General features: G+C 40.8%; 1 non-coding gene across 1 annotated transcript; it reads left to right on the plus strand.

Annotated features, from left to right (window-relative positions):
• Positions 1–2,384: 2,384 nt before the first annotated feature.
• Positions 2,385–2,507, plus strand: LOC123650503. The gene has a single exon (XR_006739371.1). It is a non-coding gene; the product is annotated as a small nucleolar RNA SNORA64/SNORA10 family (small nucleolar RNA).
• Positions 2,508–19,205: the final 16,698 nt, after the last annotated feature.

Genomic DNA, 19,205 nt, shown 5'->3' on the forward strand with positions numbered 1-19,205 from the left:
ATTTACCTGGTGAAAATTATAAAAACAAAACAATTTTATCTTTAGAAATTTCCTCAACAGCATACAGCAGATGGAGAAACATTTATTTGAGAAAATCTATTATATTTTAAAGAACAGCTAGAGACTGTGACATTTGAGCCAAGAGCTGCTCCTCCTTCCATCCCACTCCCAGCTTCATGTGATAGAAACTCCATAAGAACTCTGCTCCGGAAGTGTTCAGCCAAGAAGGTAAAGGATCACTCCCCTCTAGCTCCCAGTCTATGTCTTTAGTGTCGTCCCCCTCATCCTCACATTGTTGTTCCCCCATAATTGCTGTCAAAACTGCAAGAGGGTTTTGGTCTAGGTCCAGCTGCTCATCACACAAAGATTCAATTATTGAGACAATGAGGATTGCCAAGGAATAAAGGAATTTTCATTATGTCTGGAAAACTGGAGAAGCTGCCTAAAATGCATCTCCCAGAATAACAGAGGTCATGGGCTTTTAAAGGAGGGGCCATGTGCCTGGGGCAGGTCCTGGTGTAACTAACAAGGCACTCCTTGCATTGGGGGCAGGCTGTGGGAGATGGTGAATCTTGCCAGGTAATCTGCCCTGGAGGCCTTCAGAATCTCAGCTCCTTTGTCTTGCAGAAAATCCACCATTTCTGGGAAACAACTCAGAAGGTCAAGTAGTTAGTTAAGGGAGAGGATTATGGGGGGGGGGTCACTGAAATTTTTTCAATGGGATGCTTGTTACAACATTGCAGAAGGTCTATTCTGGGTGGGTGTGGCTGAGAGGACTGGAATTCACTGCCTCTATCCAGATCTCACTCATGGGGTAGAACCTCTACCCCAGACATAGCAAACAAAAAATACTGGGACTCCAGTTGTCAATACCCCAGCTTGCTCAATGGGTGGAGGTTACACACCATGAGAGGCAATCCTAGAAGACCATGGGCTACCATCCCTGACCAGTGACCATTCACAGAGCAGGATATCACTGTGGGAAAAGTAGACTGCTGTTCTTGCCCACAGCTCTCTCCCAGTGGCACAGGGGTTCTTAGAGAAGAGGCAGACCTGAAGAATGCATAGCTCCACAGTTCCTCCTGAGGAAATTGACTTTGTTTGGAAAAGAATTTAGAGAATTCAAGCCTAAGGGTGTTGTCAAAACCAATGCAGATCTTTGTGCAGAGCCATTAAGAGGGGTCTGGTAGCTCCATGAGACCCGTAGCAACAGGTGAAAAAGCAGAGCATCCAGAAGTTTAACAGAGAGAACCTGGAAAAGACAGAATTTAGAAATATTCTCCTGGTATCACGTTCAAGTCTAGGTGTTGGCTAGGCTGTTCACATGGATTAGGCTGCACTCAGTTAGGAGAAGTCAGAATAGGACACGGGACAGAAAATTATCCAAGTCTCACACAAATCCGTCTAAAATGGGCAAGAAGCCTTGCTGTCACAAAAGACTTAAGTATGACCTCTGACTGAACACTGACTTAATATGAAGCTATTCTGATCCAGGGAAGACTCCTATAGAGCAAACCTTAAAAATAAAATCACACTTATGCCTTGAAGTCTGAAAGACTGCGTGCCTTCCAAGGCTATGTCCTGTCAGGAGTAATTGAAGAGGAATATTTCAAGCTACTAGTTCCTTCCAGACCTTGGGGAAAAATTGTAAATTTCCTAAACTATGAAAGCAATTTCCAAGCCAAACATATATCCATGGCAAAGGGTGAAAATCTAATAGCTAAAGGGGCTTAAGCACAACCTTTGACCAATAAGTGGTTATGCTGATTCAGGAGTGACCACTAGGCTAAGTGATAATACCAAGGGGAAAATATTCTGAGGAGAGACAATGGAAGCTGCACACTGTAGGGCTAGGGGAAGAATAGACCCACAGATTTAACTTAGACAAATAACTAAACAAATCAACAAATAACCACAGTGGTGGTTGTGGTGGGAATGTAATCAGTTGGAGTTTCTACAATATATTATCTAAAATGGCCAGTTGGAGATGGAAAATTATGAGACATGCAAAGAAACAGAAATGTGTGATGCATACATAGTAAAAAAAATAGGTAGTAGAGATTACTTTTGAGGGTTTAAAAATGTTGGACTTGATATATAAAGACATAAATCAGCTATTATGTTCGAAGAAATAAAATAAACTGTATAGAAATAAATAAAATATTATGACAATGTCTCATCAAAAAGAGAAGTTATGAGAAAAGAATGAAATGGACTCTCTGGAAGTAAAAAATAAAATAACTGACATGAGAAATTTACTAGAGAAGCTCATCAGTATGATTGACAATCAGGAATAAGTGAATTTGAACATAGAGCAATAAAGATTATGTAATCTGAAGAACATATAGGAAAAAGAATGAAGAAAATCAGAGTCACAAAGAAATGTGGCATGATTAAGCACACCAATATATGTGTAATTGGATTATCAGAAGGAGAGAAGATAGATCTCCTTAGGACATTGGATTGGCCTTATGGTGGCCTCTCTTTCCTTGAGGGGTGCAAAAATTTAAAAAAGGAGAGGGGAAAGAAAAAAGTAAAATTAAAAAATTGTCTGAAAACTTTCCAAACTTGATAAAAAACATTAATCAGCACCTTTAAGAATTTCAACAAACAAAAATGTGGATAAACACAGACATTTTCACCCAGACATATCATCCTTAAAATATTGCAAGCCAAAGATAAAGAGAAAACCTCCAAGGCAGCAAGAAAAAAATGACTCATCATGTACAAAGTTACCCCAGTAAGACTAACAGCTGATTTTTCATCAGAAACAATGGGGACCCAAAAACAACGGGGTGACTTATTAAAAGTGTCAAAAGAAAAAACAACAAAACCCTCTGTCAATCAAAAAACTTACATCCAACGAAACCAAAAACTATCTTTCAAAAATGATTTCAAAATAAAGACATTCTAAAGTGAGAGAGAGTGAGAGAGAATTCATTACCAGCAGATCTGCCTTGCAAGTAATACTAAAGTAGTTCTTCAGACTGAAAATAAGAGACCACAGATAGTAAATAGAGTCCACATCAACAAACAAAACAAAACAAAACCAAAAACCCCAGAACAATGAATGCTGACAAAGGTAAATATAAAGACACTATACTGACATATTTTCTTTTCTTAACTGATTTAAATAATTGCATAAAATAATATGTAAATATTTATATAGTTGTCCCTATAGTATATGGAAATGTAACATATTGACAATAACAGTGCAAAGAAGGCAAGTGGGAACAAAACCATATAGGAGTAAGGAAATGACACTAGATGGAAACCCAAATCCACAGGAATCATTGAAGATAGCCAAAAATGTTAAATAAAATTTGTTAAAACAAACTTTATAAATATATACTTGTTCTTTTTTGTTTAAGCTTCTCTAAAAGACACATAATTACATAAAGTAATAATTATAGAAGTATATTGTGTTTGTCACCTGTATAGATATAAGATGTATAGTAATCATAGCACAAAAAAAATAAGGTGAGGAAATTACGCTACATAGGAATAATTTTTTTATATATCACTCAAATGAAGTTAATATATATTAGAAACAGATTTTGACAAGTTAAGATGTATATTATAAGCCTTATACCAACAATTAAGAAAATAACTAAAAGATACAGTAAAATATCATTAAAGTAATTAAATAGTTATACTAAACAGTACAAAAAGAATGTGGTAAATAAATGGAGTAATTAAAAAATCATACGACATAAAGGAAAAAAAGCTAAATGTCAAAGCTAAATCCAACTGCATCACTAATATAATATTAAATATGAATGAATTAAACAATCCACTCAAAAAGAACAGATTATCACTCTGGATTAAAAAAACCCAATTATATGTTGTCTACCAGAGACACACTTACATTGAGTAATACAAGGTAGTTGAAAGTAAAAGGATAGAATATATAACATGCAAATAGAAACCATAAAAGAGCCACAGTGGCTGTAACAATATCAGAGAAGATAGAACTTAAAACAGTTTCTAGAATTAAAGAGGGGCATGTATACTGACAAAAGGATCAATACTTCAGGAAGATATAACAAATATAAATATATACACAACCAGCAAGAATGCCACAAAATACATGAAGCAAAACCTGACAGAATGTATGCAAAAACAAACAATTCAACCATAATAATTGGATACTTGAATACCCCACTTTGAATAATGATAGACAACTACTCAAATGATAAACAAGGATATAGACAACCTGAAGAACTATAAAGCAACTAGATCCTACAGGCATGTATAAAACACTCCACCCAATGAGAGCAGAATACACATTCTTCTTAAGTGCTTGTGGAATATTCTCCTGTATGTGGAGCCATAAAACTAGCCTCAGTAAATTTAAAAAATGGAAATCATGCAACATATTTTCTCAGACCACAGTAAAATAAAATTAGAAATCAATAAGAGATAAAAATTTGGGAAATTTAAAAATATGTGGAATTAAACAACATACTCCTAAATAATCAATGAATCAAAGAAGAAGTCATAAGGGAAGTTAGAAAGATCCTTAGCTAATAAGTCCTTGTCCAACGAGAGGAATCTTTGAAGGTTCTTATGGTGGAATGGGAAGCTGATCTAACCCCAAGGAAGCAAATCATCAGAAGAGGACAGAAAAGAGTCTCCCTGGGGCTTTTGCTGGGTGAATGCACATGTTCCTGGCTTGTGCAGAAAAATGGTGGAAGGAGAGGAATGGGAACAGGACTTTAGGAGTCTGCATGCAGCTCAGCTAGCCTTGTGGAGGTGGTGGGCAGGCAGCCAAGCTCCTCCCACACTCCCTCCTGTCTCCTCCCCTAGGCCTGGCTCTGTTAAGGGCCCTGGCTCTTTCAAGCCACCAACATGAAGTTGCATATGGCTCCTCCTGCCATTAATTCCATGCAGACGTTATCTCTTTGTTGGCTTTCCTCAAGTCAAGCTGCATCCTTGGTTATCAGTGGGAAACAATCGCCTTTTCTACAGCTAACTGATGCACATCCAGCCCAGGGTGGGTGGGGGACAGCACCAGATGTCCTCAGGTGCTGGGCACAGTGAAGAGAAGCCAAGCTCTCCAAAACCTTCCTTTATACTTCCGTTAGGGTATCTCAACCTTGGCACTGCTGACACTTGGGTCTGGATAATTCTTTGTTGTAGGATATTTAGCATCATTCATGGTCCTCAACCATAACTTTCTGGTAGCACCCAACTTCCCCATTCATGACAACAAAAAATGTCTCTAGACATTAATAAATGTCCCCTGGGGGGCAAGACTGACCTCAAGTGAGGACCACTGGAGGCTTCAGAATCAGACCAACCTGGTTCAATCTCTCAGCACCCTTCACTAGCCTCATGGCCCAGAGTCTTAGTCTCCTCTGCCTAGAGTAAGAACTTACCTCCCTGTGTCGTCTGGGGGTGAAATGAGTGGATATGTATGAAGCGTCCTTTTAGTCAGGACATCCGGAGTGTCTCCTGCTCCTTCTCACCCACTTGTGCTGCCACCACCATTTCCCTTCTGATCTACTCCCCTGGCCCTGCTGAGACCAGCCTTTCCTAGGCAGTTCCGGACGTGGGTCTGGCAATCTGAGAGTCATGGAACATGTGAGCTGGAAGGAGTTACACAGGGTTGGGCTAGATAACCCTTTCTGGCTCTGGTGGAGACACAGAGATGTGAGGAGGCAGCAACTGTCCCACCTATAGGGTGGTTCAGGGCAGAGAGAGGTTTCTCAACAGCTCCTTGACTCCTGGATTAGTGTCTTTCTGATTCATTCCTCTCCTGCTTTTTACACCCATTATTCCCACTGTATCTTCCCAGCACCCCTGAGCTGTGAGGTGGCAGAGCAGGGATGAATGGCCCCAGTTTTCAAGGGAGGCAACTGTGGCCCAGAGAAGTCAGGCCATCTTTCTAAATCACACAACTAGTTAGCGATGAAACCACAGTGCCGCTCAGCTCTACCAGCCCCTGCTCTGTGCTCTTTCCTGTGTACCTGCATGTCGAAAGAAAAAAGTGTGTAAGAGAGAGATGTTGGACCAGACAATTCTTACCGTAAAACAACAGTTGCTCATTAGAATCATCAAGGTAGTTTTAGGAAAAAAAAAAAAATCAAGGCCTCACTCCATCACCCCAGACCCAAGATATCCATATACTAGAAAGCTCCACTCGGGGAATCCAAATGTGCAGCTGAGCTAGGGGCCGCAGGTGCAGACACGTCCACCTGCAAGTGCAGGTGGCCCTCAAACATCGTGCAGCGAGGGCACCTGCCACAGGGCTTTCTAGACCAGGGAAGTCCGCTGGTACCTACGTGCCCGCCCGCTTCTGCAGAGCTCTCTTTCCTGGCAGAAGTAATTGGCAGTAACAGTGACTGGGCCTCAGAGCTCCCCTGAAACAATTATTGGATTTAAGACCCAGTGAAAGTCTGGAACAGTAATTTCCTTTCTACCCAAAATAATCTTTATAATTAAAGAAAATTGGCATGTGATTGAATTTTAATTTTTTTTTACTGGTTGGCTTGAATATTTTTCTTTTGTTCTTTTTGGATGCAGTGATCGTAACTGGTGAAATTGTGAAAACTGATTTTCCTTTTCTTCCCATGGGACATTCAGTGGGGCTTGTGTTCTAGGTCCTGGCTCCTTTCCCCCAGTTCAAGTTAGCAGCTTTTGCATTTGGAAGATCTAGGAACACAGGGCCAACATTCCCGTAAGAAAACGATCATCTGCCAAGGTTAAGTGCCTCCCCAAACACCCACCTCCTCTCCGGTTCGTCAGGGGAGCTCCCTGTTGGTCCCACCCTGTGGTTTCCCATCCATCACCTTTTCTGTTTGGTTGGTGTGAGCATTTGGATCAGTGGCTGCTTGTCCAGAAGAACATGTCTGAATGGTCTCAGAGAGGGAAGAAATGAAAACTTTGACACTTCAAGGATAAAAGATAGGCACGGCAAACCCTAGGAGGGAGTTCAACTCCAACAAATGAAGGACAAAGAAACTATCGGTTCAAAATAGCAGTGCCAGGAACTTAGATCTCTGGATGCTGAGCCCTACAGCCTTGTGCAGAGGGAAGGGGTTAAGGTTGGCCTGGCAGGTGACCAGGGAAGGTGGACAGACATGGGAGACTCAGGCAACAGTCATCGCTAGGGCAGAGGAGTCAGTGATGGACTGGAAAGTAGAGGTCCATCCCCAAACAGTGCCGGGGAGGGGAGAGTGACCCTCCCAACACTAACGGTTCTCCCAGATTTAATTGGACATAGACTATTGTACAAAATGATGTTTCTTGTGCCTAAGTATCAGAGAGCAGTTCCTATGGTTCATCACATAAAGCCATGAGACCATTCCCATGGCTTTACCGAGACTTTTAACATGTGTTACCTCATTTAATCTCAAACAGAGCTGGCATCTTTGCAGTCCATGAGCATCTATCATCTAAATGGGGAAGGAACTGGATCCTGAGAATGAGCATGTACGTACATAGCATTCTCATTTTTATTCTCATTTTACAAGTGAGAATTCTGACACTCAGACAAAGTGACTTATCCAAAAAGCAAACAGCTTGTAAATGCTAAGGTTTGAAACCAAGTTCACTCCCTTTCCAAATCTCCTAAACTAATACAAAAAATAACAAAGTCTTGCTTAAGCCTTCAGTTCAGCATTCATCATAAGGCTGTGGGCTCAGGGCCCAGTGAGTCTGCTGATCTGCTCTGCGAGTTCAGGCCCCTCATACCCCCTCCATCAGAAAGGGCAAGCAGAGTGCACACTTGTTCACAAAACGTCCATGCAGGGAACATGGTGAGTGGAAAGAGAGCAAGTTTTAGTGGGGTAGAATCTTAGCCCTGTCACGTATTAACTGTCACTTTTGAGCAAGGTTTTCAAAATTTCAGAGCTTCCGTTTCCTAAGCTATAAAATGGACTCTAAGAATACCAATCTTCTGAGTCTGTTGTAAAGATTTTAAACTATAATTCATAGCAGGAGGGACACAATAGACACTTATTAAACGGAGTTACAGAAAGTAGTTGTTTGCAACTTGAAGCCAGGAGCAACAATAGTTTCCTGATTTTATTTGTTGCGGAAAGAGGTGGTAGTTCTCTGTTGTCAGGCAGACCATTGTAGAGCTCAGTCATTAAATGTAGTCAAATAAGAGAAGTCTGCGCATGCATCCAAGGCCCTGGGTCTCTGTCAACCCACAGCAGGGGATTCTAAGTGAACCTGGGCACTGTTAATATTGACACATGCAGAGGGACAACCTCTGTGGTGAGCAAGCCCATTAAAATGATGAAACCCAAAGAGCTTTGTTCCACCCACAGTGGTTCATTATGAACACATGACGACTTCATTTGAATGGAGGCTAATGGTGAACAGATGGGCTGGCAAGGCAAAGACCACAAAACACTGTCTCCAAAAATGTAGCTGTGTTCCCATAAACCCTGAATCCTGTTTTCACTTTACTTTTCAGCCCCGTGAGTGCGAGCTGTGGCTGAGGAAGATGGCGGGAAGGAAACAGAGCATGGCCAGAGAATGTGTTTATTCTTCTGCAGCACTAAGATATTTCCATGAGCTTCCCCCAGCAGGATGAAAATGGGGTGTAGGAAAAGAGAAAAGGGGCCAGAACGTGGCCCTTGAAACTTATCTAAGAGGTATCTTTGTAGGGTATCAATTCTGCTATAAGGTGCTGACCCAGTGAATGAGGAAGAAAGTGAGCGTTTACTGAGCTAGTATCTAGACACTCACTGTGCTGGATTTTATACACACACACACAATTTTATAATGTCCACCTCCTTCCAATTAGGGTAAATCCAGGCACTAGAGGGGTTTTTGTTTGTTTGTTTTTCATTTTATTTGTTTTTGTTTTCAGCTTTGTTTTGTTTTGGTTTTTGGCAGGCACCAAAATACTGTTGAGCTTTTGGGGTCAATCCCAGGGGTTTGAAAGGAAGCAGAGTTTAGACACCAGGAAATCAATAGGAATGACAAATGACAGTGCACTCTTGAGCCCCTCCTAAATCTTCATAAAATGAATTATGGTTCAATTGCATGAAAATTCATAAATAAATGCAATTTTATTTATGGGTTGATTAATGTAGGGACAAAACAGAGATAGCATAATAGGCCTGAATGTAGGAGGAGCATAAGTTAAAATGAAGGCAGTGGCAGAAATTGTGGTGAGGGATTTGACTTCCACAGGCTATGGGACTGGGGGTTTAAGTTGAGTGAAACCAAGGTGACATATTTCATTTCTTTAAGACTGACAAAAATCCTGGGGGTAGAGATTATTGGCCCTATGTTATTAGGAAATTAAAGATCAAAAGAATAAAAGAAAATAGAGTGAGGGAATCAGTATTTTAATTCAATTATTTTTAATGAGGAAATATGCGTCTTATCAGAGCCACAAAACCACCGATCCTATTGGCCTGGGGACATTGCCATATTAGAAGAGACATGACCATGGTGCATTTTGCTCACATCATAGAAGACACCAATCCTGATTTAGTCTACGTCCTATGCTGCTTTCCTTTGAACACATTTTAAAAATTAATAGCTATCTTTTGTTTTAAAAACTGATACCTACCCATTGTAAAACTAAAATAAAAAACAAACTCAAAATTACAAAAAATTTTTTAAAAATGTATCAGCCAAAATCCACACAGATACATTATTGTTATCAAGAGTTGATGAACACCATTATTGGCATCTTCTTAAACAGACATTGGCTGGATAGGTAGAATTTTATAAAATTGATTTAAAATTTAGAAGACATTTATTATGAAAATATAAATTCTACCAATTAATCTACAGATTTAATACAATTTTATTAAAAAGTTCAAAAAAGGATTTATTTCAAGTGTAACAAACTGCTTCTGAAGTTTATAGGAAAGAGTATATAGCCAGAAATAGCCAAGATATTTAAAAGAGAAGAAAGTAGAAAATATACTTCACCAGATATGACGCCTTCTAAAGATTTTAGCAAGATAGAGACCATGCTGATTTGGTCCAGAGTTATATATACAAACATACAATAACTTATCTATAAGGAAGAACTAAAATTTGAACCTATATCATGTTACATGCAATAGTCAATTTCAAGTGGATTAAATCTTAAATAAGTAGGAAATAAAGTAGTATAAATCTAGAAGAAAATGTAGGAGGCTATATTTAATACCTGAAGTAGGGGGGGAAGGATTTCTTCTAGAAAAACTACAAAATTACAAGCCACAAAGGAATATTTAGTAAATTTACCTATATTGTAATTGAAAACAGGTGGGCCTTCTGGCTATGTTAAAGAGAATGGCAAATCTTTTGCCCCCAAAACCAAGAACAAAATTATCAAAAATAAGCATTTCAGGTCTCTGGAGTGTGACTAAAGGCAAAAAACAAATTAAGAGACATTTATTCATGAAGATCTGCTGGAACTTCTGGTAAAAGCAGAGGGAGTCAGAGGCTACTTGCCTGGAGCTGGGGCATTCCTCCCTCCCACGGCCCAGTTGCATGGGTTTTACAGGGCTGGGCTGGCCGTGGAAACCAGCACCTCTGCTGCCAGGGGTGGCTAACTCGATTGGGACTAGACGGTGAAAACTTACAGCTGAGGGCACTTGCAGTAAATGTAGAAAACTAAGTAGAAATGTAGAAAACTAAGTAAATGTAGAAAACTAAGTAAATGTAGAAAACTAAGTAGGGAACAATGAGGCTAACATTGCTCAGACCAGCCTGAAATTTAAGGGGAACACCTTCAAAATTAGAGACTCATAGACAGGTCGGACAAGCCCTACCCACATCCCTGAAAAACTAGGAAACTATGTGTGCACACAGAAGACCCTGGATGGTCCCAGAGAAAATAAAAGGCAGGGAAAATGCCCAAGACCTGCCAGAACTTTGAATATTCTGCTCCTCCCACACACACCCATCCACAGAGGTCAGAAGGCTTATGCTCTCTAGACATTTGCGCACAGACTCTTCTTAATCATTGACTGATCAGTAAGCTATTCAGACACAGGGAAAACCCACAGGAAGCCATCAGTGGTCACATACTGTCAGGGAGTCAGATCTGTAGACAAGTCCAGATAGGTTAATAAATAAATAAGCAAACAAAAAAGGTCTCAGAACAAAAAAATTTGGAATCCAGAGTTGCTACATTATCTAAAAGCTCCAATTTTCAACAACAGAAGTATAAGGTGTGAAAAAAACAGGAAAGTGCAGCTCATACTCAGGAGAAAAAAAATAGTCAACAGAAACTGACTCCAAGTGGTCCCAGATATTGCTTCAGGCAGGTAAAAACTTCCAGCTATTATATATTGAAAAATAAAAGAAATGGCATTTAAGGAGTTAAAGGAAAATATAATGACAATAACTCCACAAATAATATATCTCTATAAAGAAATATAAATTATAGAAATTCTAGATTCCATAAAGAAATATACATTATAAAAAAGAAGCAAGTGGAAATTCTAAAAAGTGACATGAAAGATTCACAATGACTCTATAAGTAGGATATCTCCATAAAGAATATAATTTTATAAAAAAGAAGCAAATGAGAATTCTAATAGAGGACTAAATGGTTTCAAAAGAATACTTGAAGTGAACTTGATCTGATGTAAAAAAGGAAGAGAGAAACATAGAAGAGAAATGAACAGAGAATCAGCGACTATGGGACAGCATCAAACACTCCCTCTGGACATCTGCACGACCCTCCTCAAAACCCACGAAAAGGCGACGCTCTCCCTGCCTATGTTCATGGCCATTGGTCAGGCATGGCTGATGACTTCCAGATGACTTTTGTTGCAATTCCTTTACCCTTTTGTGGGTTTTTCAAGTGCTTTCTCATGAGTCACAAATTGGAGTATTGAACTTTATATAAAGGAACATTCTTTTGGAATCCTTTTAAGAAGATATTTCTCTTTCTTTGCCCTAGCTTTTGCAAAAGTGAGGCACATTATAGCACTGCATGGGTTTTATTCAGTGTTTGCTATTGATCTTACCTTTCCTAGTGCCTTAAGAAAAGAGAGTAGAAAGAAACAGCTATCTCACCAAAGGTCATCCAAGGGTATATCTGACATTGCTATGGTTTGGAAAGGGCTCCATAAGGTGAGAGGAAACGGCTTTTTATCTTTCCTAATAGGAATATAGCTTTTCTGTTTTACTACAGAACTTTCCTTTCCAGGATGTTGGATTACCAGGAAAGAACAAAATATTAAGAGAATTAAAATAGTTAAAAATACACAAATTTCATTACTTAATATAAAATGGATAATGTTTATTTTTTTGTGTAGAACACATTGAATTATTGTGCAGATAGTGTTATAACAGAGCTTAAGGTTGTTTTTAAAAAATGGAGGGGAATATTTCTTCTATTTTGTTGTGTAAGAAAGCACAAAACTAACTTAATTACAAAGTTTGTTATGGTTAAATTTGCGTTTAGCCCCCAGATAGAAGTTTCACTTGAATATAAATAATAAACATTAGGTTTATACTTTTTAAAAAATTTGACACCTTTAAGAATGACAAAACTAATTTAAAGTTTGACAATGCCAAATATTGGCAAATAAATATTGGAATGGAAACACTTATACCCTAATGTAGTACTATAAACTATTACAACCTCTTGGAAAACAAGACAGCAATGTCTAATAAATGTCAAAACTAACAGCTCTCCGTGGCCTACCAATTCCTCTCCTGGCTATGTAACTTGTAAAAACACCTATATATGTACTTAACAGAAACAGAAAAGACTGGCACTGGTGTTTCTGAAAGCAAAAACTGGAAACAAATGAAATGCCCATCAATAAAATAAATTATAATTAAATTTTATGGACTTTTCAATATAATGTTTCTCAGCAATGAAATAAAATGATTTAGATCTACAACCATTAACAATAAATGTCATAAACATAATAGTAACAAAAGGTTGAAAAATGTTTGTACAGAATGATTCTCTATTTACAAAATATTTTAAAATATGCAAAGCAAGATTATACATTCTGGAGAAAAACACATATGTGGTCAAACTTAAAAGAATAAAAGAAATGACAAGTACCGCATGCAAAGGTGGGGTTCCCTCTGGGAGAGGAGGAATGAGAGTGAGGATGGGTGCACAGAAAAACTTCACGGTATTTGCAATGTTTTGTTTATTAACCAGAATGGTTAATATATAAATGTTTATTTTTATTAGCTTTTACACGGTTTGTGGACCTGAAACACTTCATAAAATGTTTATAAGAAAAACTCTCTTATGCAGTCCAATCACAGTAGGCCCATTTGAAAGTGCTACGTACAGATATTACAAAGCTTCAGTTCGTGTGCAAAAGTGAAAATACTGAGACCTAAAGTTTTAAAGGTCAAGAAATAAATAATTTCTAACCTAGGGGGCGCCAGACACACGCTAACTTTTCCTCTATTGTTTCTCAGCTGGTGAGCAGACATTCCCACCATACCCTTCAGGACATCACCCTGTAACCGCTGCGAGGCATTGCAGGGATATTGGTATTTCTAGTTAAACATTCGCTGGAAGGCTACTTGTCTATTTTTTATATCCTATAACAATATCACTTGTGACTTTATTAACTCATGGTGCTATTGGAGTCCTGACAACAATGTGCTAAAAATCAGCAACCTTGGAACAAAATCTGGATGTAACAAAAGATCATAAAGGAGAACAAGAATTGCTGAGATACTGTTAAGACAGCGTGCTTCAAAACATTAGAGATAATGAGAAAATAAAAAGTAGCATGAGTATACCATTGGGTTTAGTAGATAGACTAGCACAGCATCATTAATTTCTAGATTACAATATACACCCTAAATCATGTAGTTATCCCCCCCATTAGTGCAATTTGAGGCATAAAAGATCGGCAGCCCCCCACCTTCATTCCAATCGGGCAAAGGGCGGGTGGAGTCGGGGTGGGGGGCGGGGGGAGGCTGGGCCCTGCCGGGGGCGCGCTGGGGCCCGCGCTCTCTGTCCATCACGCTCGAGTGCCCAAACTTCAGCTGGAGTGAGAATTTCCCGTGCGGCTTGCTAAAGCACAGATTGCAGGGTCCCGCCCAGAGTGTTGATTCTATAGGCCAGGGCTGGAGCTTGAGAATTTGTATTTCTAGCAAGTTCCCAGGTACCGCTGCTGCTGACCCTTGCAGACAATCGCCCACAGCGGTCTGTTCCGTCCGCTCACTTTTCCTCTGTGTGGCCCCCAGTCCGGACCACGTGAGTAGTGCAACAGCGTTTACAAGTAATTTACCTTTTTAATATATTAGCACAGTTGGCCCTATAGCAATGCTATTTACACTCGTTGGTGTTTCAATATACTTTGCTGAGTGGTGGGAAAAAAGCGAAGGTATTCCCTATAATTCTGAGTAATGACCTTGAACATACTCCTGGGAGCAGGTCTCACATATTGAACACCACCGGTTATGTGCTCCGAGAAGGAAAGGGTTAAGAAAGCTGAGGTTTTCAATCCCAATACTCCATGTGCTCTGAGGTATATTGGGGCATATTTGGGAATTTGCACAAACAAATTGTCTCATTGGAAATTGGAGGTCATAACATTCCCTCCTAGACATCATTGAAGACATTAAAGGAGATGATGTGCCCATGTGGGACTCGATGCATATTAACTCTTAGCGCCCGACTCTCGCTTCCTCTGGTTGGAATTCGGGGAATTTGGGAAAACACCATAGAGGATATTTTCCTAGAGGACAGAGAGGATTTGGGATCTGCCAATGTGTTTATTTCCAAAGTGTGGCTAGTGTGATGAGAAGCTGAATTTTTTAGTTAAATTTAAACGTAAATGGCTCCATGGGGCCAGTAGCTGTCTTATTAGGGAGTGCAGGTATGAAGTTTACAGTAAATTAGGTCTAGATTTAAATCCTGGCTCATCCAGCTCTAGGATTTCATGCAAATTACTCCCTGAGTGCAGCCTATCCCCCCCCAATACGGTTGTCATGGGGAAGAATACGATTATTAATGAAAAAAACACTGAAGTATTCAATAAATATCAACTACTTTTCCAATACTAATTGTTAGTTTAAATATTGATAAAGTTTCTTCTTTAGAGTTTTCCATGGAAGAAAAGTTGATGAGTTTTATAGAAATATACCCCAATTAGCTCTTTAGATTATAGGCAGTTGGTTGTGTGTGAAGATTTGGAAACATCTCAGAACTTCATCTGGATATATAACAGAGAATTGGAATGCCTTTAAGCAACTGGACCCTACACTTTGTGATTGCTTTGAAAAAAAATATCTGTTTCATGTAGATTTATGACAAGGGTTAATGCATGCAATAAAACTGATTTTGCATCACACTAATTTGAGCACATGCTCATTCACTCGTAACTGCCTCGCCAGTGCTCTGCTAGGAAACTTACAGATTTATTGCATAGTGTGAACCACATTCTCTACCTTTTGATCCCATGAACATGAGATTGCATCTGACATTGAAATGGATGGAGCATTTGTCCTGAGAGCGGGAGACCCCATCGGGGTTTTGCCTCAGATCACTGGAATTGTGTTGAGAGAAGTAATTTTTGGTCTGTATGTTTTGGTTTCCTTATCTATCTAATGGAGAGGACAAAACATACTGCAATGCTGTCTGCTTTAAGAAATATGGAGGCCACTCAATAAATCCTGAGAATGAGGTATATGGAGACTTAATGAAAATAAAGTGCATAATAGGAAAATAAGGTGCAATATATTTTATTCAGCTCTCCCGTGTGGCTATGTGGATGGATTCTTCCCGAGAGAGCATAATAGTAGAGCATTTTAGTTGCAGATGTGGAATGAATGTAGCTTCTAGCTGAATATTTTCTCTGGCTCTGTCCAGAGAAAATGAAGCACAGATGTTTTACAAATCATCTTTATAGTAAGGCTGAGATAACCCAACTAGGCTTAAAAATAATCACATTTTTCAAATTGTGCTGTTTCCCATGCACTATACTCCAGGAAGAAAATTGGCTTCAGAAGACGGTTTCTAACATGTCTCCCCAGGGTTCCCCATCCAGTGGCCTCTAGGAACCTGAGTGCAACACAATCCATGCCCTGAAATAGAGGATGTAGGTACAGGTACCATACTTTGTACAGGTCTCCCCTGAGGAATCACACCTCCTCTCACACAGGGAAATGAGGAGACTGGGCTGTGGACAGCTCCGGGGAAAGCCATTTTAAAATGAAACCCCAACAAGCAGGTTCTAGCCCTTACTCTCATAGGTCAAAAATCTGCTAAGGCCTGCCAGGCCCAGCTACGAAGGGCTTGCACTGGACCAGGCACCACACCGGCCCAACTGGTTCCCTATGGGCGCACGGGAGCAGGGAGAAAGCAAGCTGTCTATTGGTGTAGCTGGCAGCATCTTTGTCTTCTGAGAAAGTCCGCTAATGTTGACCTAAGGCACAGCCACAAGGCTGAGCTCAGCTCTGCACTGCTTGGTGCTAGATGACTCTGCACTGCTTGGTGCTAGATGACTTTTTTTGTGCTGCAGCCACTTCCCAAGTACCTTCCTCCTGGGCCCAAAGTCTTTTCCATTAGGTAAGCGTGGTCTCCTTTGCACTTGACAAAGGAGCCCAGATTGGCTGAAGTGATTGGCACTGGAATATCTGCACTTTGGATGAGAAACTTCCTTTAACCACAGGAATGTGATCTTGTACAATTATAATAAGCACATAATAGTCCCCAAACAGTATATTCAGAATTACTTAGTGTTAAATACCTTTATCTGGAGACTAGTCCAATGTGAAGTGTGGCCCAGTGAGCCCACACACTTGTACAGCCTGACCTCCGCTTTACGTAAACGGGCCAGGGCAGGACCGCGGTGCAGCTTCATCTGCCTCAGTTTTCTGGGACTGCCTGTGTGAACACAGAAATGTGATCGAGCTCAAGCGCTCGGGTGCGCGCTCGGGGTCACTGCCAAGGGGTCCTTGAAACTTCCATGGGGTGGGGGGCTAGGGCAACACACACACACACACACACACACACACACACACACACACACACACACACACACACACACACGCTTGCTTCCTCTCCAGAAATATGCAATAATATAGCACCATCTAGATCCATAGATAGAAGATATATTTTCCCTCCAAAAGTAAAGAGATCAGAAATGCTGCCCTTGGTCTCCTCTGACAAACAGGACCCTTTCTATCAAAACATCTGCATTCAGGTTAAGGACAATTCTACTTTTACTCCAAATCTACAACTTTCCGAAACAAAAGAGTAAACTCCCACATGGGGCATTTTGGAAGCAGGGAATGACTTCAGCAATTCCCAGTCTGTACTCATTAAAGGGTCAAAACATCTTTTAGTCAGTTTCTGCCACTCACACACCCTCATGGACATGATTGAGTTGACGTGCAATACAGAACCGAAGGTCTGTTCTAGGTCATCTAGCCATGGCCAGAAACAAGGTATTTTGTCTTGAAATCCAGTGGGTTTTTCCGCTACTTTGCAACATGCTTTATGTATTGTGCCCGATCACTCGCATGGTTCCTTCATCGAGGGAGATTCATGGTCTCATGATGTCAAAGCCGGAAGGTCCTGACATCATCGTCTCCTAGATCCCCCCCTTTTGTGAGGGGACTAATGTCCCAAGAGTTCATGTGGTTTGGGCAAGTTCACAGGGAAAATGCACAACAGAGATGACCAGAATGCAGTCCCAGGACCAGGGTCTCAGGCTCGTTTCAGCTGCCTCCTCTCATGTTCGTCTTAAATTGTATTTTGTGTAAACATATCATGAGAGTCAAAGCTGCCAAAAGTCTGTTTCCTTTAGGGAAGCTTTTGTTTCTCCAAAATGATAAGAGAATCATTTTGTAAAAGGCATTTGACATTCAGAGGTCTTGAGGATCCAGTGAGATTATATTAAAGAGAACTCTAAGTTTTGTGTTTTTCCTAATAAAATTTTTAAAAAATCTTATAAACAGGAAATTAAATTTTGTCTTGGAACCAGTTTAGGGTTCTGAGACAGGACAGATTCTGTTAATCAGAGGAATGTGAGTGAAGAATGGCTCCAATGGTAAAGCACAAAGCTCTACCCAAAATTTGAAGATGAAACAGATAATGTTAACAATATAGGTTAAAATCACACTGCTTTCCTTCTTTTGCATTGGCTTAATTGGCGTGTTCTTCTTTCTTTCATTGTGTGTGAAGTGAGATGCTCCCTGGGTACAGGTGAGCAAACCAGGGCTGGAAGACTGAGGGGCAGACTCTCTGCTGTACGGCGGCCCTGCGGTAGTGCTGTGCTTCAGAAGCATCTGGCAAGCTGTGAAGAAGAGACCGTGCTTGGCCCCGGCTGGTAGGTGAGGCCCTGGCACGTACATCTTCAAGAGCTCACCGCAGTGGAGTTCCTGTGCAGCCGGCGTGGACAGCCTCCAGGCCAGCGGTGCACATTTGCTGTCTTCCCTGGAGAAGCCCTGCTCGAAGTGTAGGGGAAGCCCGTCTCTGTTCGAGAGCGCTGCTCCGTTCTGCAGAAGTGGACTTGTGCACATCCAGTGAGTCCCTGGAACCCTCCCCTCCCCTCTGCACTCCTCCCCTTTGCTGAGCGTCTGGCCTGGGCTGGGACCTGTGTTGCATGCCAAGGACAGAGATGTGCCCCCAGGACATTCCTGCAGTTTTCTCTGATTGAGCCAATAGTGTTGCTCATGGATCAGAGAGAGATAGTTGTAACTTTTTGAATCCTTTCTTCCAAATCCAGAGTGTCCTGAGTCAACCGTCTGTTCTGTTCCGATCCTCCTAAAACCAGGGCTTTGCAGTGTTTCCCTCCCTGCCCCTCGAAGGCGGTCACGTGTCAGTCGGATCGGATCGGGTCCAGCAGCTGACTCTGCGGCCTTTTTAAATTATGGCACCACTGGCATTTAGGCTTCTCGTGAGGATTACGTGTCAGTGAACAAAAGAGTACTCATTAAACATCAGCTAATTTTAATAGTGGTCTCTTGCATTTAAATAATCACATACTCCTCACAGCTCAGAAGAATCCAGATGCACAGACTCATCTGCCCTCTCTATAATTTGGCTTCCTCTCCTTTAAGACATGTAGAATCCATCAGGGGTCCTCTTTCAACTGTGTCAGACCCTTTTGGGTGACAACATCTGTCTGGCCTCTGAGCACATGGATCTAGGGACGTCATTTGAATCCCAGAGGCTGGGACCTCTGAGTGGCAGAATTGCGGTGGATTATATTTTCTCCTTTTTAATCACGGGGTAGGCACGCTTCGCAGTCTGGAAGGAGGCTTACTGGTGGCACACTTGACCCCTGAACAAC

Source organism: Lemur catta, chromosome 14, assembly GCF_020740605.2.
Source record: "Lemur catta isolate mLemCat1 chromosome 14, mLemCat1.pri, whole genome shotgun sequence".
NCBI lineage: Eukaryota > Metazoa > Chordata > Mammalia > Primates > Lemuridae > Lemur > Lemur catta.